Consider the following 24,031-nt stretch of genomic DNA (forward strand, 5'->3'; position numbering starts at 1 on the left):
AGTTATGGTTCCTAATGAAATGTTGGTTGAAATTGTGGCAGGCCAGGTCTCACTAACGCAGGCCTCCATAACAACTGTTTCAGTACTGACTGAGTGGTAAAGTTAAATATTAAAAGCCAGCATCCTTATGCAAAGGCTGGAATGTAACAGAAGCCCACCAAGAGTTTTGCTTAGGCCTTTCCTGGGCCTTAAAGCATGACAAAATAACAAAGGAACTATTAACAGAACTTATTCAAGAGTAAACACATTACTTTTTTTTTTTTAAGTGGAGTCTTGCTCTGTCACCCAGGCTGGAGTGCAGTGGTACAATCTCGGCTCACTGCAACCTCCATCTCCCAGGTCCTGGTTCAAGCAATTCTCCTGCCTCAACTTCCCAAGTAGCTGGGATTATAAGCATGCGTGCCCCACCATGCCAGGTTAATTTTTGTATTTTTAGGAGAGACGGGGTTTCACCATGTTGGCCAGGCTGGTCTTGAACTCCTGACCTCATGATCCACCGGCTGCAGCCTCCCAAACTGTTGGAATTACAGGCGTGAGGCACCACACCCAGCCTTAAACAAGTTTTATTTTGGGTCTGAAGAAATTCCCCAGGACTTCCCAAACAAGATTATTGGGGGTCTGAAGGAAGTCCCCAAACCTCCGTGATTTAGCAGGAGACAAGATAAGGATGATCATCTCAGCATCTGGACCATTTACATGAAGTAAATTTACTGAGGCTCCAGAGGAAGGTCTTCAGGAGTCGGACCTTAGTTATAGATTAAAAGAAGTTAATCACTTCTGTCTTTAGATGAATGCACACTTACATGTAGACATACAGATTAAAAGGTATATAAGCTCTGGAGAACTGTAATTTTGCATTTGTCTGGTGGTCCAGGCCTTCTCCCTGTGACTGGTTACAGAAATAAAAACTCTTTCTCCCCAGTTCATCTGCATCGCGTTATTGGCCCACAAGAAATAACAGCCCGACCCTCAGTTTGGTCCGGGAACAAAATGTCAAAGTTGATTAAACTTTTCACAGTATATATTTGGTCTTTTACTTGTCAGATAAACAGTGAAAAGCTCAAGTTTTTCATAATACTGCTGCTAGAATCACTTTTTTAACTTTCATTTGTATCACCTTTTTATCTCTAGTCAGGATAGGAAATTAATGCATATTGGAATTTAATTTGTTTGGGGAATTCATTTTGTTTAACTTGTTTTAAAATATTAACTGCAATCCAGTGTTGAAAGGAGATACAGCTCAAACTTCTTAATAGGCATATCCAGGGAGACTTCTAGAGTGAAAATGCGGCCAAAAGTAGATATCGATGATATTCAAGAAAATAATTTCAGAAAAGCCCCCAGAATGAGCCAAAATTATGTATCGAAACTCAACCTGGAATTAGAATTCAAAGCAAGATCTCCATGAATAGAGGGTGTTGCACCTTGCTGCTAGGTGGCAGACAGAGGGAAGAATAAATGAGCTCCAGCTTTTGAGAAACTTAATTAAAAATTATATCAAACCTGGGATTCTCCTGAAAGATTTTGTACTTACTTTAATAAAGGCTGTTTCTCATGGAGAAGCAATTTTAATTTTAGACCAGGGTTGCAATTCTGTGCTGAAAATGGCCTTTCTATGAGATGGTGTTCATTTTTACAAACACAATATATCCTCCCTGCCCTCAGGACCTTCCTTTAGCACCCAGACAGGAGAGCGTTTGCCAAAACAATGATAGGAATGCTCTGAAGATGATGGCTCTTCTCTAAACTTTATTACTCTAAGTACAGTATGACAAAAATTTAGACCACAGGCAATACCAAGGAAAGAGGCAAGCCATATCTGCTGCTCAGATGAAAATTTTTCATTTCCAATTTTTAAATTCCAAGATAGAATCAGAGCAGATCAGTGGCTTTCAGGTTTAAGGCTGTGGGAGGGTGAGGTACACAGGAGCAGCTAGAGGGAGTCTGTATGGAGAGGTGGCACCATTCTACATTCCCAACGTGGTGATGGCGTTTGCTAAAACGCCTAGAACTGTACACCAAAAAGAATGGATTTCATGGCATGCAAATTAAAAAAAAATTAACTTTGTCAACTTGGAAACTTGGAAAAAGTGTGTCAGTTTTGCTTTAGGTTAGACAAGTTCATCAGTAGACTTGATGTGTAACCTCTCCTCTCCACCTCCCTAATTACTTCTTCAAAGCTGCCTTCCTTCCCACCTCTCCTCAGTTTTCCACTTCCTTACATTTCAGTAGGATTTCTTGATTTCTCTTCCTTTGCACACACACACCAAAACCAAAACCAAAACAAAACTTTAATCATGGTGATTAAAAAATTCATACCTGAGAAGGAATGTCCCAAAAGTCAGGAGAATGCGCTGATGGAAAAGAGTCATAGAGAAAGTGCTTGTGGGTGGAGAGGGGCATGCTTTCACTCTTTTATTTGTATTTGCTTTTATTGTTTGCAAGAACCCTGTGATTCTAAAGAGGGGGAAGAAGGGAAGGATATATGATAATCATACTATATATTTGGAAACTGTGTTATAGTTTATAGTCATCTTCAATAAACTTCTTTAATGCTCCATCAGCCTGCATTGCTCACATTTTCCAGATTAAGAGATCATGGCCGAGAAGAGTGAATTGTGAATGGTCGCAGGACTAGGATGTGAACGTTTGACTTGAGATATGAATCATGCTTTCCTCCATGGGTAATCTCTGAGCTGAGTTTCTGAAAGAAACACCTATGTAGGTGGCAGGGTTGCATTTCCAAGCAGCAGGAGGCATTAAGGAAGGCTTCAAGAGATACCTCTTACTCTTACAAGAATGGCCATTATTAAAATTTTAAAAAACTTGGGTGAGAGGTACACTAGAATCTCAGACTTCACCATGATACAATTCATCCATGTAACCAAAAACCATTTGTGTCCCAAAAGCTATTGAAATGTTAAAAACATTTAAAAAATAAAGACATCAAGAAATCTTACACCGGATGCAGTGGCTCCCTCCTGTAATCCCAGCACTTTGGGAGGCCAAGGCAGGTGGATCACTTGAGGTCAGAAGTTCAAGACCAGCCTGGCCAATGTGGTGAAACCCTGTCTCTACTGAAAATACAAAGATTAGCCAGGTGAGGTGACATGCACCTTTAATCTCAGGTACCCGAGAGGCTGAGGCAGGAGAATCGCTTGAACCTAGGAGGCGGAGATTTCAGTAAGCTGAGATTGCACCACTGCCCTCCAGCCTGGGCAATACAGCAAGACTCTGTCAGAAAGAAAGAAAGAGAGAGAGAAAGAAAGAAAGAAAAAGAAAAAGAAAGAAAGAGAAGAAAGGAAGGAAAAAAGGAAGGAAGAAGGGAAGAAAGAGAAGAGGGAAGAAAAGGAAGGAAGGGAAGGAAAAGGAAAGAAAGGAAAGAGGAAAGAAAGGGAAAAAAAAAATCTCAAAATGGCCTGTTGTTCTTGGGAAGTGATAAGCAGTTATAGATTATGGAATACTGACTGTGAGAGGAACGTTTATTCTCAGAATCAAAGTCAATAGCCACTATGTACCTATGTTGCTTCAGAAAAATACAACTGTTAAGTTATTCCTTGAATATTTCACGCTGCTCATTTTTCCTGTCTTTCTCACACTTCCTCTTTTCTTAGCTACTGTGCTTGCCATGTCTTCTCTTTTTCAGTAACTAAGGGGAGAGATATGGATGGGCTGAAAGCACCAAGGCCCAATAGAGCACAAGACATGAAGCAGATATACCTCACCATACCTATTCCGGGTGCTGCTTCAGGCTTCTGTTTGGCAAGCAGCCACCAGGTCCACTACTCCAGGCCTCCCCATGATGCTGTGAGTGAAACAAAGCATTCAGAGGATTCAGATAAATGTCTTCCCTGCCTAGGTGGGCTAACATCTGTTTCTATTGCTTATAAAGAGGAGTCCTGAATACTACAAGTGTTTCTTAAGAAAATTTTTCTGACTGTATTTCTTGGAAACTTTGCATCCTGTGGGTCTCTCAGAAGCCATGTGGAGAGGGTAGAGTAACCCAAGCCAGCAGTTCCCTGGATTCTCCTTCAACCAGAGCAGCTCAGCCTAAAGTTTTCTCATGAAAAAGGATTTATGTTGTGTCAGAAAAAGTTTGGAAACTACATGTGTGTGGCAGGAAAGAAGTTATTTTATCTTTACCAAATTTCTTGAAATTTTCTAGACTTTATCTGGATACCAAGATAGAGCCTTCCAAACCTGAGTCTTCTAGGTTGACATGGAAGATCTAGTAGTAAATAGTCTTAGCAGCTGCCTGCTATCTCCTCAGCAGCCAAAGCTGGTCCTGCTTCTATCTGTTACCTGGAAACCCAGTGTAGATCTGATTTCTGCTATTTCTTAGCCATCTCATCTTGGACAAATACATTTCTTCTACTGAACATAAATTGCCCTCTCTGTGAAATAGAACATGGATAATACTCTTCTGTCAACTTCATATGATACCTGTGAGGATCCTACCTTATGCCTTTATAAATTATTCTATACATACAAGATGAAACTATTACAACTATTAGAGTCAGCATAAAATCTTAAATCAGTGGGTGATTTTGTTTCCTGGATGTGAATGAATTAAGCAAGTTTATCCTATGTAAAAGCAGCTACCTTGTCACAGGAGGATGCATTGTTTTATACCACAGCTCTGTGGTCAAATTCTGATATGACACTAACATTTTATTTTCTTGTATTTTCTTAGACATGGGGTCTCTCTATGTTGCCCAGGCTAGTCTTGAACTCCTGGCCTCCCACCATCCTTCCACCTCAGCCTCCCAAAGTCTGGGATTACAGGCATGAGCCACTGCACCTGGCTGAAATTTTATAACATGTAATCTTTAAACATCAAGGGCCTATAGGCTTTGTCAGAAAACAAAACAAAAAAATCAAAAGAAAATTTTCACAGGGGCCACAATGGTTGCAGTCAGGCACATGGGTAATAAAACTGAGGCCTATAAACTAAATTTGACCTCTTGTTGTAACTGGAGTTTGTTAAGTATTTCACTGACAGGTACAGGTTACAAACATGTATCAGATGTGGAACAAAGACAGGATGAAATTAGTCATCCTCTACCAGACCCTCAGATGCCTAACATTACTCCCTATCCACTCAACTGCGTATCCAACTTATGTATGCATATCACCTGTGGATGGTGTCACTGAGCACCAGTCAGAATCACAGGAGCGGAACTGCTGCTTCATGGCCCTGCCTCTCCCTGCTCTGTACCATCTGCATCCCTCTATTAGGAAATTATATACTGCGCCTCCTGAAACCTGCTTTGGATACACATTCTCAGTCTGCAGCAAGTCTGTGCTTCCAGGTTTAAAACCTCAAACTTGGCTCAAAATAAACCTAACAATAATTTCTCTAAGTTTTAGTGCCTGTTATTTCACTTTTCAGTCGACAGCTTTAAATGACTTACTAGCTTTTAGTATGCTGTACAGGGAGAGATCCAATAGTGATAAAACTCATAAGGGCCAAAACCCTTACATTTTCATTTGTATAAATTTGTATATTTATAATTATATACAAATATCAATTACATGCCATTTCCATGATTTGTATTTTAAATATATATTTTGATAGATTTGAATAATATTTATGTATTTTATTATTTTATGTGTATTATTTTACTACAAATTTGTAAATTCATAATTTCTACAGATTTTACTAAGTACTTTCAATATACAACACCACGTGATTCTATGTTTATTTTATGTAAAGGTGGATTGGTCTAAGTTGTATGAGTTTTGGTTATTAGCCTGAAGAGCTTGAAAACTATTTAGCTACAAAGTAATTGTTAACAGCTTCACAGCAACTTCATAAGAGCAAAGTACTTGCTAAGAGGCCATTGCAAGTATTTGAGAAAATTCATGTGATAAGAACAATGTGTTAGTAAGAAGCAGAGTAATTGGATTAAACAAATAAGTAATTAGAAAGGTAAAAAATACATAAATTTCAGAATTTGAAAGAATGGCATTGCCCATAGAAAAGTAGGATCCAGCTGGAGATGTTCCATGAAATTCTAGAACATGAAAAACTTTTCCAATATGGCCAGAATGAAAAGAGAAAGGAGTACAGAATATTATTGTCCTGTAACTTACATCCACTTCTAACGACCACTGCCACCTGGTGGCTTGTGACCCTGTTTCCACTGAAAGAAGAAACTTCTTTATTTTTGATTTTGCATACCTAAGCAGATAAAGCGGAATAGAAAGAACACTGGCCTGGAACACCAGGGATCCACATTTCTGGAGCACAGGGGATAAGGACCATAATATTCTTGTCCTTCGATATCTTCTAGCAATAAATACCTATACTTTAATGATTTCTTAGGAAATTTGCACCGAAGCTGGACTCCAGAAAGAATTCTGATATGAATTAAAATCTTCAAATCCCATCATGTACGTTGGATTACTCCTCTTTTTTTTTGATTCAACAGCCTCATGTCTCCCTCCCTACTGGGCCTTGGTAATTTAAGCCCATCTCTCTCTCCTGAGTTACTGAGTAATAGAAGACATGGCAAGCACAGTAGCTAAGGAAAGAGGAAGTGCTAGGTGGGCAGACAGTCACAGTGAGAAATCCAGCAGGCTGCAATAGTTCAAGGAATAAGTTTACAATTGTCTTTTTCTAAAAGAACATTGTGAGATGAGTTCATAGCTGTTACTGATTTTGATTCTGAGAACTAGACTTCCTCTCACGACCCACGTTCCCTCACCTATAACTTTATATCATTTGCCAAGAACAACCTATTTTAAGACTTCTTGATGCTTTTCTTAATGCGTCCTGTTGCTTGGAAATTCTACCCTGTACTCATTTCTTTCAGCAACTCCTAGTTCAAAGGTTACCCCTGCTGTAAAGCCCTCGAACAGTCTCTCCAAGCACAGGCAACATTTCTCCCCTGTTCCACAATTGATTGCATTTGGTTTTTACCTCACTGTAATCTTACTAAATCCTCATTATACTCCTGCCTAAACAATATGTATTGCCTTAGTCTATCTGGGCCCCTGTAATAAAATACTATAAACTAGGTATCTTATAAACAACAGAAATTTATTCCTTTTTTTTTTTTGTCTTTTAATTTTTTATTGCATTTTAGGTTTGGGGGTACATGAGCAGAGCATGCAAGACAGTTGCGTAGGTACACACATGGCAGTGTGTTTTGCTTCCTTTCTCCCCTTCACCCACATTTGGCATTTCTCCCCAGGTTATCCCTCCCCACCTCCCCCTCCCACTGGCCCTCCCCTTTTCCCCCCAATAGACCCCAGTGTTTAGTACTCCCCTCCCTGTGTCCATGTGTTCTCATTTTTCATCACCCGCCTATGAGTAAGAATATGCGGTGTTTCATTTTCTGTTCTTGTGTCAGTTTTCTTATAATTCTAAAGGTGGGGAGTCCAAGATCAGGATATTGGCAGGTTCAGTGTCTGGTGAGGATTTGCTACTTCATAGATGGAGCCGTTTATATACGTCTTCACATGGTGGAAGGGGCAAGGAAGGTTGCTTTTATAAGAACACTAATCTCATTCATGAGGTTCCTCCCATGTGATCTAATCATCTCTTAAAGGCCATGACCTCCTAATATTAACACCTTGGGGCTAGGGTGGTGATAATATTAGGAGGTCTAGGTCTAATCATAGACCTCCTATTACAAACATTCAAATCACAGCATGTACAACATCTGCTTAAATGTGTAACAGTATAACTGCACTTTAGCCTTCATAGGATCAAACACTGTGTCTTTCAAATCTGTATTCCAGATACTCTTTTTGTTGATGGTTACTAGAACAGACAATCCCTCTCTTCCACCCTCCAGGATGACCGTTCTAGGGAGAAATTGAATAAGCATGTGACAGGCCTTGAAAACATATGATCTTATGAGGGGTGGGAGGTGAATGCAGAGTTTCTGTAAGAGTTTGCATACTTGTAACATTCATGAACCCTGAACTTTTAATCAGTTTCTTAGGGCTCAGAAAACATAGGTGGTGGTAAAGCTCAGAAACCTAACAACTCAGTTTCATCATGAAGGATAACAAAGGGCTTGGCTCTTCTGTTGAAAATCCATTCACTGACAGCATGTAGGCATAGTTTCTGGGGCTCTTCCTTTTCTCTACAGAGAACGCCTCCATCTTTACCAGGGATTTGGCTCCCGACCACCTGTGCATGTTCTAGACACAAGCTAAAAGAGGATGTCCAAGAAGCCTGAGGTTAAGTATTCAGAACATGGAGGAAACAGAGGCAGTCCAAGAAGTAAAGACTGAAAAGCAAAATAACACTACCGAGAGCAACCTCAAATTGGTAAGAAAAGGTTGATATCTGGAGGACAAGAGTGCTATGAAAAAGCAAATATAAAACACAATAGCCAAAATAGATTCAGTAAAAGGGTTAGGAGAAAAAATTAAAGATATCTCTTAAAAATACAGCCCCCCAACAAAAGCCAAAATTAAAAAAAAAAAAAAAAGCAGAAGATGGATTTAGAATCAGAAAATAGATTCTCTTCTAGAGCTTCCAGAAAGAAACGTAGCCCTGCCAACACCTTGATGTTAGCCTAATGAGGTGCGTTTTAGACTTCTGATCCTAGAACTGTGAGATTATAAAGTTAGGTTGTTTTACATTCCTAAGTTTCTAGTAATTTATTAGAGCAGCCACAGAAAACTAAAAAGGACTATATTGCATTTGTCACTTATCACCTTCAGTGGTGGTTTCAGGACATTTACTCTAGTCCTGCATCCTTCTTCCTTAATCCCTGATTCCCAGGAGTCTGTCCTTCCCATAGTCTCTGTTCTGCACCCAGTCACCTCTGCTCACTGTAGTTAAACCAGTCATAACTCCTTGCTGGCTCCTGATTCTCTGGATGCCAGAGTGTCATTGAGTTATCTCAGACTCTGGTTATCCGTAGGGTGGGAGTTGCCCCACCGTTAGCCTCTAATAAAAACAGCATTGACAAGAACATTTACACTCCCCAACCCCCAGGAGCTTCTTTGACATTATTATATGGGCAAAGAGGGTCTGTACTATGTCTTCCTCCCACCCTGCCCCCCTTGGGCCTCAATGCACATCTGTGACTTTTTAACACATGAATCTTAATTATCTTGATTCAACTTTTTGTGCAGATTTTAAATAATAACAACAAAAAATGTTATCAATTAGCCAGCTCATCTCTGGCTAAATCCTTGATGTCAGTCACAAAGACTATAGTACTGGAGTTCAGTTCCTGCCAATCCACAAATAATTATTAAGTAAGGATCCTTTCTTTGAGATTTGCAAAGGGATGCAAAAACTGCTGAAAATTGGGATCTTCAGCGAGTTGTTTAAAGGGAAAAGGCTAAGTGGATTTATCAAGAAGTAAGTAATGACTAAGGGATCCCAGACTGGTCTTCTGAGTGCTCAGAGCTGTTAGTAATGGGGGAGACAACAGGAGGGATATGAGACATCTGGAAGAGGCAGGGAATCTTCGGGCAAGGTCAAGTTCATCGGCTTTCAGAATCTAAGTCATATAACAAAGTGCCTAGATCAATACCAATTTGCCCCAATTACCCATTTTCCTCTGACCTAAGACTAAAATCAAATTATACTCAGATCAGCATGAAAGGAGGCTTGGTGGGAGTTTAATATCCCAACCTCTTGTCTGATCTCGTTTACTGAGCACTAGGAAGTAGCCCGTAAATGCAGACAAAACTTGCAACAAGGATTTTGCATCAGGCTAGCAAAACCTAATTTTAGGAGACAACCACTCTGTCAAGGATAAAGAGCAGAGTCTCCTGCCTCCTATGATCCTCCAGTTTGTTTTTATTAGAATGGAAATTTCCAAGGCTTTATGCTGGGCTCACACATCAATGAAAGAGGTGCTGCACCAGCATCAGAGGTATAATTGTCTTCTGCTGTTCCTGAACTCAGCACATGGCTGCTCATTAATTAATGTTGCACCCCATGAGCATAGCATTTCCAAACTGTGAGCTACTAAATAAGACCTCAGTGAACACAGTACTGCTGCTCCTTTCTGGTACGTACTTCCAATTATAATTTCGTTCATTTTTCATTTGGCATATCCATATTGAGTTTCTACTGCAATAAGCCACATTATTAGATTCTGTGGAGTACATATAGATAAATAGGATGGAGTCTATGCCTCAAGGTGCTGGAAGCTAGCAGCTAGGGTGACCTCTAGAGGAATGTAGCATGTCCAGCCACCGTTATGGAATTAAGAATACAAACTCCAAATTACTTCTCTTCCCTCTAACCCTTATATTTTACTACTTTTACTTGTATTTTTACTTCCCTCTAAGTCTTGTATTTTGCTTCCCTCTAAGCCTTGTATTTTTACTATTTTGCAACTAAAATTATTAAGGAAAAACAAAAGTTTTTCTTTAATAATATACATATGTTTCTTAATAAGATACAACCAATTTCATCATTTTAACTGAACTTTGAGACTGAAATCTTAAAGAAATGAGGAGCAAATGATATACAACAGTTGCATTCGGACAGGATGGGAAAGTAAAAGAAAAGCTCACTTCTTCCCATCCTGACAGATAATGGAGGCAGAAAGAAAAAAGAAGTAGAACAAAAAACAAAAGTTTTCCTTAATTTTATTTGCAAAATAGAAGATTCAAATAATGTACAGGCAAAATCATTAGCCCCTGTTGGATACTGTGGTTGGTGGTTAATCCTCATAATAACCTTACAAGGAAAATTGCAATACCTCCCTGTTGTACGTAACCAGCATTTTCAAATGACTGTCACCAATGAGTTGAAATAATCGATTGACTATAACCTACATTCTACTTGTTATTGCCCTCTCCCACCACCAGTGAAGAATCTACAGGCATTTCTATTCAAACAAGCCATTGTTCATGCAAAATGGACTCAAGGCTGTCCACTCCAGCTGGGATCCCCCAACTGACCCAACAGAACCTGTGCTACTGTTGAGATCCCCTCTCGGCAAACATGAGGAAATGTGGGTTTTGTGCATTGGTGAGTTGCCCGAGGGTGCACACTTAGAAGAGGCAGACCTGGATCACCAATTTATACTTCTGACTCCTTCCCTCTGTGTTTGAGCTGATCAACTTCTCATCTAAATACAAAATCATCATACTTTATCCCATTTGTTTGTATTACTTCATATTATTTCTTACTTTCACAATCACACAGGTTAGTTTCCTTTGGCAAATAAACTAAAATTGCAACAATTAAGTGAGAAGGTTAGGGCAGAAGCATTGTGGTCTGAAAGGCCTCATGAGACCAAAGGGCAGTGGCTCCTGAGGACAGCAAGCTCAGGGACTCATTGTATAGGCCAAGAGCAGCCCTCATTGTCTGTCTGGCCAAGCATAGTTTAGTCAACATTATGTACTAAAGGCTAGTAAATACACCACAGACTTCACTAGCTAAGCAGCAATCTATACAGATATTAACCAATTGCCCACTCTATGCCAAGCACATATGCCATTATTTGGTGACTTTTACCTATTCACACAATCTTCTCAAAAGGTCTATAAGGTCCTTTGGGACAGAGAAAGTCTTTTGCATCTTGTGCTCCCTTATCACTTTTTGCTTAATAGGTTTTGTTGTTACAGATTTTAAAAGGAAGGAAATTAATTCTTAACCAAATGATCTTTTTCAAACAGGGTGAGTGCCCTCTCTTGGGATGCAAATCCCATGTATCTTATTCCAATGAATAACTCTGTAGTTAGTCATTGATATGGCAAGTTCAGCCTTTTGCACTTTTCTCTTTGAACATTAGTGGGTGCATTTTATTTCTCTCTCTCTCTCTTTTTCTTTTCTTTTTTTTTTTTTTTTTTTTTTTTTTTTTTTCAGGATTAAGGAAGCTGAACCCTCAGCCTTGTGTAGAAAGAACTCATTTATTGCAACTAAAATATCTCTTCTTGGAAGGCCATGACCTTAGAAAGGTGAGCACTTTACTTTTTCTAAGGCAGTGAATATTTCATCTCTCTTAACTTTAGACAAGTATTGAACCATATATTATTTCTGCTTGATGCCCTGGTCTGTTCACTCCTGGCTCCTTGCTCCTCTCTCATTTTCAAGTGAGAGCTTCAGATTGCACAGGAATTCCAACTGCACCATTCCTTTTACTTTTGACATTTCTATGAGCTTCAAGTATCCAAGGAGAATTCTGTTTCTGTGTGTTTACCAACTGAATTGGCATGGACAGAAGGGTGCAGACCCCACACCCCCACACCATTTGCAGGAACTATTTCTTATGATCAGTAATTTTAAAGCAATGCACCTCCTCAGGCTCTTAAATATGTCATCCCAGGAGCTGCTGCTCCTTTTTTCCCATCTCCTTCGTCAACCATGTGTCAGACATGCCTCAGGCCTGCTGGGCATCTGCTGTTTATCAGTGGGCCCCTCTCCACCCCCAACCCCCTGGGAAAGCCCTCTGAGGAGTGAATTACTGGAAACACAAGCATCCACAGAGAATACAATGTAAATGTTTTAGTTCCCAGTTTGGTGCAAACAGATAGTGAACTAACTGAAGGTTTACTCACTGAAGACTCCTTCATAGCCAAAAGTGAAAATAAAAAATAAGGAACTTCTCTGCTTCTATGGTTACTAAAGTGCTCTGGGAGCATAAAAAGGTAATTTTTGTATGTTTTATTTGACCAGTTTTTTTTTTTTTTTGAGAAATAACCAAGGATCACACGGTTTCTATAATTCCAGTGATATTTTGATGAATAAAACATCTGCAAACAAGGCCACAGACTTATTGGGGGAGACAAACATATAACAAAACAGTTATAGCAGGTTTAAATAGTGCAATACTAATGTTGTTTACCAATAGGAGTGCAGAGGAGGGTCCCTTAGCACAGCGTATAATGGAGTGTGGCAAGGAGAAACCAAGACATTCTCTGGAAAGAAATGACATCAAAATTGAGGCTTAAAGATCTCATAGTTGCTATCTTTCTTAAAAGGAAAAAGTTGGTAGAAAGGAGAAAAAAACTTTTTTATTTCTATTTTCCTTCAACTAGTATTTATTGTTAGCACACCGTCGGAAATCTACAGACTACCGCTTCTTCGGAATTCATTACACCTGGTGAGCCCCATGGGCCGAGGCCCCCATATAATTTCTATGCCTTTGCTTAATTAAGACACTGTGATAGACTGGGCAGACATTTCCTGGCAATTTACTATCAGCTGGAGGAGCTTAAGTCTTATAGCAAAGCTGTGAAAATATGCAGTTATGTTTATATAAAGAGTAGTGAAATTATAACCTTTTCATGCCTTGATCAGCCAAAAGTTGAAAAGGCACATTGTTGTGGTTGACAAGCTGCATTTATGGTTTTGATTCTTTTCCTAATCACTAAAAGCCACTCACAAATAAACAGGAAGAGAGATGCACACACTCTGAGTTCGACACTTGCTATTTTTCATTAGGTATTTGGAATCCAGGTCAATGTGAAGAACTTCCTTCAAGACTCATTGCTGGCCAACACTGGGGTTGGTTACTTAAAGAGCTTTGTTGTGTGACCATCATAGAGACTTTTACAGGTGTCTTTATTCAATCAGACGGGTTTAGCAGGGTTCAGCCTATAGACTGTGGAATAGACAGAATGAGCCCGATGCTTGTCTTGTAAAATGTTTTGAATATGTCAGTTCTAAGTGTAACACGTGGATCTTTCACAGAAATCACTGTGTAGTACAGTGTTATTCACCTATCCAAGTTCATAGGAGATTCCAGGCTCTGCACTAAGTGTTTTCCATCTTCAACAGGGATAAAGTTTTAGAGGTATTTTCTCACTAAGTTTTCTTATGGTTGGACTGATTTTGTTCCTTGCATCCTGCTAGGGTCTGAATGTTTCTTCCTCCTCAGAATTTGTATGTTGAAATTTTAAATCCTAAGGTGATGGTATCAGAAGGTGAAGACTTAGGGAGGTGACTAGGTCATGGCGGCAGATCTGCATGAATGGGATTAGGGCCCTTATAAGACACTCAGGAGAAAGCCCTCGCCTCTTCTGCCGCATGAGAGCACAGTAAGAAGGCATCATCTGTGAACCAGGAAACAGTCCCTCAGCAGACATGGAATTTGCTGGTGCCTTGATCTTGGAATTCTCAGATGTGAGAACTGTGAGAAATAAATTTCTGTTTTTGTATAAGCTACCCAGTCTATGCTATTTTGTTGTAGTAGCCTGGATAAACTAAGATAGAGCCAATTTCATCATTTGGGCTGAATTTTGAGACTAAAATATTAAAGGAATGAGGAGCAAATGTTATAGGACAGTTGCATTCAGGCAGGAAGGAAAAGTAAAAGAAAAGCTTACCCTTTCCCATCCTGACAGATAATGGAGGCAGAAAAAAGAAAAGAAAGCAGAGTGAAAAGGTTCTTATTTCCAGTGTCCCACCTAAGAATCAAGCATCAAATGCAAAAGTCTTTCAGGAACATGGAAGTTAAGTATGGGGCAGTACACAAATATAAAAGGAGTAGATTATTTTCCAAGGCAGAGGCTGCAGGCCCCTAGAACAACTCATGCCTTCAGCTGGAAGTCAGATCCGCTGTGGCTCCACAGCAATTCTGAGGGAAGATGCAGAATGGGTTCAGGTGATGAGTCCACAATGAAGCTCTGGCTCTCCATTGTCTGCACTTGTTATGACAGAGATCTAAGATTTCCCAAATGCTCCAGAAGGGATATGAAATGCTCCAGAAGGGATGTGGAAGTGTATAGAAAGGAGTGAGCAGCCTGTCAGAGGCTTGGGGTCAGAGTGGATAGGATAAAGTGATGGTGGACTTAAATACACACAAATGCCTGAAACCTCGGACTCCAGGAAGCCAAAGCTTCTTTCCAAAAGGATAGGCAGAGCTAGCCATAGCCCAGCAATCCTCAGACAAGAAGAGGTGGACCAGCCTGTCCACAGCTGGGCATAGAGGGCATCTGAGGACTCCGCATCATCTGAAGGTTTTTCTCCCCATTATCACAAGGACAGAGAAAACCCCTCATACACCTTGGTGTCATTCCAGGGAAGTTCAGGGGTAGGAGAGAGAATGTGAAAGTCTGAAAAGCATCTAAAGCAGATTGTGTTAACTGAATGACATGTCAATTACTAGATCAGACCAACATCACACAGTTGCCTCCACTATTAATGGGGGTGCAAGTTTACAAAGACTAGTCTACATAGAGAACAGTAAAAGGCCCTGTTTTTCCTACATTTGACTCTAACATGAGTTCATATGCAACCACACTGCACGTGTGTCATCTCACTGAATTCCTAGAACAAACCTGCAAGGTAAGTATTGCTGTTATATCTATGAAAAAAACCCTGATCCATAAAGGTCATATATTTTACTCCCAATTTTACAGCTAGACATGTAATGTGGAATCAGTTCCACATTTGAATATAGATCAGTCTGAATGCAAAAGTCATGGTCTTCCCATGATGACTCATGAGTTTCTTTGTTTCTTGAATGTGGAAACATATGATGCTTTGTGTATGAAGGAAGATAAATGTAATTTATGTTGGGTATGCAATGTGCCTTTTGTCTTTAGGGACTCTTATTAGGATCTGTAAGGAGACATAAAGGAAAAAGAGTTGTCTTCTTGTAGGTCTAAATGTCAGTGTGGCATAACAGGGGGATGGGTGCAGAGCCTCTAGAAGCAACAGGGTTAATGTTAGAGCTGAATGTTACACCTTTGGAGCTGTTTGTTGGAGAAATGAAGAAACACAAAAATAATAATTGTTCAGGAGTTGGCAAGTGGCATGTGGTGTTGGTTTAATTAGGAGAGGTGAGAGCAGAGCTGAACTATTCAATGAAACAGAAATTTATTTAGCTCTTAATATATACATGACACGATGAGAAAATATGGTGATACCTAAACCACGACACAGTACAATAGGGTATAATATTATACAAGACGGTGCAGTGAAACTGATTTTTTTTCTTGTTTCAAAAGCAGCTTCTTTCTTGCTGTAATCTTTGTAAAACTAAAAGCAAAATCTGCACCTGTGTAGAGGAGATATGGTGCAGAGCTCTCGGTGAGGACTGAGCCAGTTAATAAATTTGCAGCCCCTTTTCACCTTGTCACCATCTCGCTCTCGACGGCAGTATCTGTGGCCTCCATCACACATTTGCTTCTCTTATTTTCTTTATACTCTTATCCAGTTCAGCTTTGTTTGTCAGCTCTTAACCAGCCTACACAAGTGGAATTCTCCTTGGACTCTTTCATCTCAACATAAATTGAAACCACAACTTTGGCAATGACCTGTTGGACACATTTCAGTGCACTCATATCTCAACAAGCTGAGTCAAAAAGGCCAACTTGTTTTTACTGACAACCTAAAGAAGAAGGCTTTTCAGGGCTATGAGAAAAGCCTACTTTGAAAGTGCAGTAAGGGGACTGTAATCGAAGAAAACAAATGGCAGTGGAATTGTACTGTTTCCAGCAAACAAAAAATTATAATTTGTAGACTCTTAAACTCAGATTGCTGGAAAAATAATTGGGCTTTCGTTTATTCCCTTTAGTGGAAAGAGCAAAAAAAAAAAAAATTCCTTAATTCTCCTGGGAGAATGAACTACAGATGAAGATTAGGTTCTTAGGAATTTCTCACAAAGGAATCAATGGCACATCCTGCCTGCCCTGTCCCCAAGCTAGATGGGCTGCTTCCTGGCCAGAAGCCCATAATTGTCACATGACTTCAGTGGCACTGGCAGGTCTCCTACATACTGACCCAACCAATAGCTCATACTGAGAATGGTGCCTGCGAGGGCCCCAGTGAACTGGCAGAGTGGCATGGGGCTTTCTTGCTGGAGAGAGAAACCTGTCCAACCCGCTACTTTTCAGTGTGCTCAAGGTTTACGTGGGGTTTTCTGGAAAGATAGTGGCAGGGATGAAAGGCACATATCTGCTTTGTCATTGCCTTTTTCTAGGGCCTTATCCTAGCTCTCTTGCTCTTCATTCTTACCATGACAGAAATAGGAAGCAATCACAGGAACCCTTTCCTTGTATATGCAGAGATATCATGCACAAATCTGGTGACTCTGAATATGCAGTGGGAAAGCCTCAAGAGCTCTCCTGCATTCAAGGTGGAAAAGTCCCTTCACTACTCACTGTACATCCATCCTCAAACTGATACACATTGGCTCTTCCCTCATCCTCTTGAGCTAAACATAAGCTGTAGGTGGCCCTACACTCCTTCTTTACAGGAACACATTGCTTATGAACTTCCCTAGTCACATAACCCCACAGGCAAATATGAAAGTAGCATGAACTAGAGAACACTCTGGAAGAGCCAAGAAAAGGTACACTTCTTTTCCCCTTATGTCTAGGCGGTCCAAGGACTGTGAGAACGATTCAGTAGGACTATTCAATAGCTAGTTATTCACGAAACTTATTTCCTTCCATACTAGAGACAGTGTTTCCCAATCTCCCTTGCAGGTAGGTGGCATGCAACTGCATTCAGCCAGTGGGACTTTGGAAGATGTGATTACTGACCTTGGCCATTTACCCTCCTGTGTATAATTCTTTCTCTTCACTTGCTGCTGCATATTGACACTTAGGGAGATCCCAGAAGCTCCATGCTGAAGATGGTAGATCCTCTTTCAGCCTGGATCTCTGAAAGACTGTGTAGACCCTTCCCTCCTCTTCTTCTTATAAGTAGAAGAGAGACCAGAGCATGCTCTCTCTCCCGCTGCTCATCATTGAGAACACAGAGGAAAGAAGATGTGAGAACATAATGAGAAGGAGGCCATCTTTGAGTGAAGAAAGGAGCCCTCACTAGACACCTACCCTGACAGCATCTCAATCTTGGATTTCTAGCCTCCAGGACTGTGATTTTAAAATGTTTTGTTATTTAAGCCAAACAGTCTGTGGTATTTTGTTATGGCAGCCTGAGCAGACTAATACAATCATAGATCCCACTCTTGCCCCAACCCTTGCGGCAGATTGAATTTTACATGATGTAAAATAAACGTCTTTTTTGTTAAGCCACTGAGATGTCAGGCTTTATCACTTACAACAGCTTGTGTTTACATTTCTAATACAAAGACCGCACAGAGCTAATCAAGAGTGTGATATCCCTTTTCTCAAAATGTACAGGCTTGATTTTTTATGCAAACTTCACCTTAGTGCAAAAGATTCCTTAGGGTCAACATCCAAGATTACTACCAAAAACAAAAAGAAAGAAAGAAAAAAGCTAACTAACACTTCATTAACCGATACTTTAAAAATGAGTATTTATTTAAGCCAGCTAATTTTTCAAACATTTTATGACTCTTAGCTCATTTCATTCTCATAGAAATCTATGAGGTAGAATTCTTCGTTATCATTATTATTACTATACTTTAAGTTCTGGGGTACATGTGCAGAATGTTCAGGTTGTTACACAGGTATGCACTTGCCATGGTGGTTTGCTGCACCCATCAACCCATCATCTACATTAGGTATTTCTCCTAATGCTATCCCTTCCTTAGCCCCTACCCGCTGCTATCCCTCCCTTAGCCCCACCCCCACTCCTTGGCAGGCCCCAAAGTGTGATGTTCCCCTCCCTGTGTCCATGTGTTCTCATTGTTCAACACCCACTTGTAAGTGAGAACATGCAGTGTTTGGCTTTCTGTTCTTGTGTCAGTTTGCTGAGAATGATGGTTTCCAGCTTCATCCATCTTGTTATACCTGTTTTATAGATGAAGACACTGAAACAGCTATTGCAAGATTATAACTGAGAAAGAGATCTGACCTAACCAACTTCATCTTGCTTCTAACCTCCAAGCTGTCCTTGTTCATTCCTGGGTGTAGGGTGAACTAACTTTGGGAGGAACTTACTTTATAGTGTAAAATGAAGATGTTAACACCCCTTTCCCAAAACAAACCTCCTTCTTGCCTGGGGACTAGACTGCCTTTTTAAGACTAACAGATTAGTCACAAGACTAGAAATTAGAGTTTAGGAGTCATGAGGCTGGAGACTACAAGATCCTGACCCTCCCTAAACTGCTCCTAGGATCAGTGCTTGAGATATTTTGCAGACTCTGCACTTGATGGATCAGCTGGCACCCAGTTTATCGGAACAGTCAGATCGATCAACTGGCTCATCTGATCTTGTGGCCCCCACCCAGGAACTGACTCAGTGAAAGAGGACAGCTTCAATTCCCTATGATTCCCTGACCTAAAATTCAGCACTCCAGACTCCCTGGCCTTCCTCAACCCACCAAACTATCCTTGAAAACTCTAAATGCTCTGGGAGATGGATTTGAGTCATAATAAGACTCCAGTCTCCTGCACAGCTGGCTCTGTGTGAATTTACTCTTTCTCTATTGCAATTCCCCTGTCTTGATTAATTGGCTCTGTCTAAGCAGTGGGCAAGGTAAACCTTTTGGGTGTTTACAACAGAGGCACAGAGGGGCTGAGTCAGCAACCCAAAGTTTCACAGGACATGGTAGAGTCAAGATTTGAACACAGACATTCTGACTGCAGAGTCTTTGCTCTTAACCACTACCTATATTAATTCATTTATCTTTTTTGTCCATGTTTTCATTTATTTTCTTTCACCTACAATACGACTTTGATTTTACACTGGCTGAGGATGAGGTAAGAATTTTGCAAATAGAAAAATGTTAATTGAAAGACACAATTTATCTTATTCTAGCACCAGAAATGATCAGGCCTATTTTGACCACGAATCTCTCAAACTGTGCTCTTTAGACCTTGAGCTGAGAGGGCATGGACTCAGAGTCTAAGACATCTCTCTCCCTCACTCTCTCTGTTAAGTAAGTTCCATGCTCTATTCAAGTTTGAGAGACTCTGCTTGGTTGGGGCCTGCTCACAGGCATGAGCCTGCATTTATGCTACTCCTAAGCTTTATACTTGGCACATCACAGACCATGAAAAAATAATCTGGTGAAGTTATTGGCAATTTTGAATTGTTAATCCCAGTTGATAAAATTTTTCCAAATATATTTATCTTTTGAATAATCTAAAACTCTTATCCCCCTAAGGTTTACATGGCTTAGTTTATACCGCTTTTACTTTTCAATACAGCTAATCTTTTAAAATGACATTTTGTATTCAGTTATGTTCTTTTGCTTAGTTTTCAACTTTGTTTTACTCCAAGCTGTTTTTATTAATTAATGCAGAGAGGGTCAGGAGTGTTTGAATTAAATGAGTGATACTGAACTAGGAAAAATCACAGGTCTCAGGGTGAGACAAATCTGGATTTAAATCCTAGCTCTAACTCAGCCCATGACCTTGAGGAGGTCAGGTAGGTTCACTGGGCTCAGTTTCCAAATCTCTAAAATGAAGGTGACAAAATCTAACTCACAGAATTGTTGAAAGGACAGTTACATGTTTGAGAACAGATTACTGTAGTGTCTATAACCTATCAAGTGTATAGCATGTTGATATGATGGCGATGCTAACTTAAAAAATATCTATTAAATAAAGGTCCCAGAAATCTTATTTTAACATGTTGATTTTTGTCCCATGGAAAGGCATATAATTTGGTGGAAAATATAACCCCAAAAGTTATTATGTATCACTCTATAAGATATTAACAAGTTTTATATATAACCCAAATATCTTATCCTAACATTTAAAAATTAAATGGTCTATAAATACCTAGCTCCTCAAATATTCTTTGAACTGGTCTAAATATCTAATTGTTTCCCTACCTAATTAATGAGTTGAACAAAATCTTTGACATGGATTCATATTATATTTGCATCAGTATCCTAATTATATACTTTGAAATTATACTTTAGCAATAGGAATAAAAGTTATAATAAAAATGTTAACACTTCACATAGGAATGATTATATCAGCCAGGGTTTGGTCAAGAAAAATTTTTTGCTATAGATAATCCAAATTAAAAAGGTTTAATGCAGATGTCAAGAAGCCTACACAACCATTGGAAGACTGGAAGAAGCTGAGGCCAATGAAGTCACAGTGGACAACCTCAGCCTCAGCTCCCAACAGAACAGTTCCCTGTTCATTGTCCATTATCCTTGAACTTCTAGACTTTCTCTTCATCTATCGCAGTCTGCACTGATGAAGAGAGTGGCTCTCCAGTAGAGCCTCTTAGAATCTCATGGATGTCCAGACTTTTGCCTATAATCACCTCTAGGCAAACGATAGCCTGCCATTCCTTTCAGCCTTCTAAATCTTCAGCGAGGGACTTCTGGGTAAACCAACCTGTAAGCATATGGGGAAGGGCATTCTGTAAATATAGCTCCCAACTTCTCTGAAAGACAGGGAAACCCTTAGAAGGGAGTGTTGGTGATGTCACATTGTCCATAAATAACCCAGGACTGCAGCTCAGCTTGGCACCTAACTCCCTAGGGCACTCGCTTATTTCAGGAAGGGTGCATTTACTCAGTAAGCCAGATTAAAGGATCACTTGGTTCATATGGACTCAGACAAAAGTGATCTTTAAACAAAGTTGACCAAGCTGAGAAATATCAAAGACTTATTATTTTTCAATAAGAGAACACAACATGGAATAGCAGGGAGAATACCAGACTGGAAGCCAGGTAACCGGCGTCAGTTCAGCCTATCCTGAACTTGCTGGCTGAGGAAGCCTTCAGGGCCATCACTTTACCGCTCCATAATTCAAGTTTCCTCTTCTATGAAACAAGGAAAACAGTATCTGTCAAACCTCAGAGAATCACCACAAGGTTAACATATGTGTGAATATTTTAAAGTACACAAATGGCTGGGCATGGTGGCTCACGCCTATAATCCCAGCACTTTGGGAGGCTGAGGAGGGTGGATCACGAGGTCAAGAGATCGAGACCATCCTGGTCAACGAGATGAAACCCCATCTCTACTAAAAATACAAAAAATTAGCTGGGCATGGTGGCGCGTGCCTGTAGTCCCAGCTACACGGGAGGCTGAAGCAGGAGAATTGCTTGAACCCAGGAGGCGGAGGTTGTGGAGCCGAAATCCTGCCATTGCACTCCAGCCTGGGTAACGAGCGAAACTCCGTCTCAAAGAAAAAAAAGTACATAAACACCATATCAATATTTAGGTCCCCATATGAACATGAAGATCAACACAAGAAGCTTCCAACACAAGACTGAATTGGGAGAGATGAAAATGAAGAAATAAAAGCTGGGCTGGAAGGCTTGCAGAGTTCACACATGTTTGTAACATTTTTCAGATGTGGTCTGCAAAAATTGAAGTTATTAGTCCAATATTTATAAGGAAAAATCATATTTTGAATGTGGCCAAAGAACTTCCTAATTAAAATGACATGATCCTTAAAAGGTTTTTGAGGGATAGTGGAGGGAGGATCAGAATTAGGAGAATTAAAGTGGAATGCATATATTTCAAAATAAATATATTTGGCCAAAGAAAAATAAAAGCTCAACCAGTTTGCAGAAATGTTTGGAAAATAAACTACCTTCTAAGTATATCAGTGATTTTAAAGAGGTTAAAGTATGGGGGAGGAAGCTCTCTATCAGAAAAAATACATAATTTTGCAAAATTTTATGTTTATTAAAAGGGAGCATGAGGCCAAGCACAGTGGCTCACACCTGTAATCCTAGCACTTTGGGAGGCCAAGGCAGGTGAATCACAAGGTCAGGAGTTTGAGACCAACCTGGCCAAAATGGTGAAACCCCATCTCTACTAAAAATACAAAAATTAGCTGGGTGTGGTGGCAAGCTCCTGTAATCCCACCTATTCAGAGGCTGAGGCAGGAGAATCATTTGAACCTGGAGGCGGAGGTTGCAGTGAGCCAAGATTGTACCACTCCACTCCAGCCTGGGCAAGAAGAGCAAAACTTCATCTCAGAAAACAAACAAACAAAGGAGCATGGGTTAAAACCACCATGAGAATTAGATTGTCAAACTATCAAATGATAGACTAATATTCCCCCAAAATTACCATGTTGAAATTTTAATTCCCAATATGATGGTATTAGGAGATGTGACCTTTCAAGTGATCAGTGATTTGTGAATCAGTGAATGAGATTAGTGCTCTTATTGAAGAGATGCAAGAGAGATCCATTGCAAGAGAAATCCATTGCAAGAGAGGACACAGCGAGAAGACAGCTGTTGTTTGTGAACCAGGAAACTGATCTTCACCAGATCCCAATGCTGTTAGTGACTTAAGTCCAGCTTTCCAAGCCTCTAGTACTGTGATAAATAAATACCTGTTATTTATAAGCTACCCAGTTTATAGCATTTTTGTAACAGCCCAAATGGACTAAGAGACCATCCCTAAGTAGGGCAGTCATCCTAAAGTAGTTACAACCCAACAAAAATAAGGAGAAGACTTAATTGAAAAATTTCATTCCTAAGATGTAATAAAGTAGGTAAATTTAGTAATGGGAAATGATTCCCTGGGGGACTTTTAGCATTATCACTCTCCAGAAGCATGTCAGAAAAATCCAGAACGTTATTCTCTGGGTAGGACAGATTTGGGAGAATGCATGCTACCTTATTAGCTGTCTGCCCCTCCCTGGGAGACTGATGCTTCCAATGCACAACTCAATTCAAAGCAGCAATGTACTCTGTAATTTCATCGAACACTCTCCTTTTCTTTCTTTCTTTCTCTTTCACTTCTTTCTTCTCTTTTTCTTTCTCTCTCTTCCTTCCCTCCCTCCCTCTTCCCCCTCCCCCACCCTCCCTCCTTTCCCCTCCCTTTCTCCTCCTTCTCTCCTCGCTCCCGCTCCTCTCCTCCCTCCCTCCTTCCCCCCCTCCCTCCCTCCCTCCCTCCCTCCCTCCCTCCCTCCTTCCCTCCTTCCTTCCTTCCTTCCTTCCTTCCTTCCTTCCTTCCTTCCTTCCTTCCTTCCTTCCTTCTTTCCTTCCTTCCTTCTTTTTTTCTTCTTCTTGAGACAGGGTCTTATTCTGTTGCCCAGGCTGTGGAGTGCAGTGGCATGATTATAACTCACTGCATCCTTGAACTCCTGGTTTCAAACTATGCTTGCGCCTCTATCTCCTGAATAGCTGGGTCTACAGACATGCACCACCATGCCTAGTTAATTTTTTAAAGCTTTTGCAGAGACAGGGTCTCACTATCTTTCTGGGGTTAGTTTTGGATTCTTGGCCTCAAGTGATCTTCCCACCTCAGCCTCCCCAAGTGTTGAGACTATAAGTATGAG

The 24,031-nt window shown here is 40.3% G+C and overlaps 1 long non-coding RNA gene across 1 annotated transcript; it reads left to right on the forward strand.

The window, feature by feature from the left end:
• Positions 1–7,247: 7,247 nt before the first annotated feature.
• On the forward strand, positions 7,248–14,097 carry LOC144576667 (uncharacterized). Its single transcript, XR_013518961.1, has 3 exons — positions 7,248–8,287; positions 11,804–11,895; positions 13,382–14,097. It is a non-coding gene; the product is annotated as an uncharacterized LOC144576667 (long non-coding RNA).
• Positions 14,098–24,031: the final 9,934 nt, after the last annotated feature.

The sequence above is a fragment of the Callithrix jacchus genome, chromosome 6 (assembly GCF_049354715.1).
Source record: "Callithrix jacchus isolate 240 chromosome 6, calJac240_pri, whole genome shotgun sequence".
Lineage (NCBI taxonomy): Eukaryota > Metazoa > Chordata > Mammalia > Primates > Cebidae > Callithrix > Callithrix jacchus.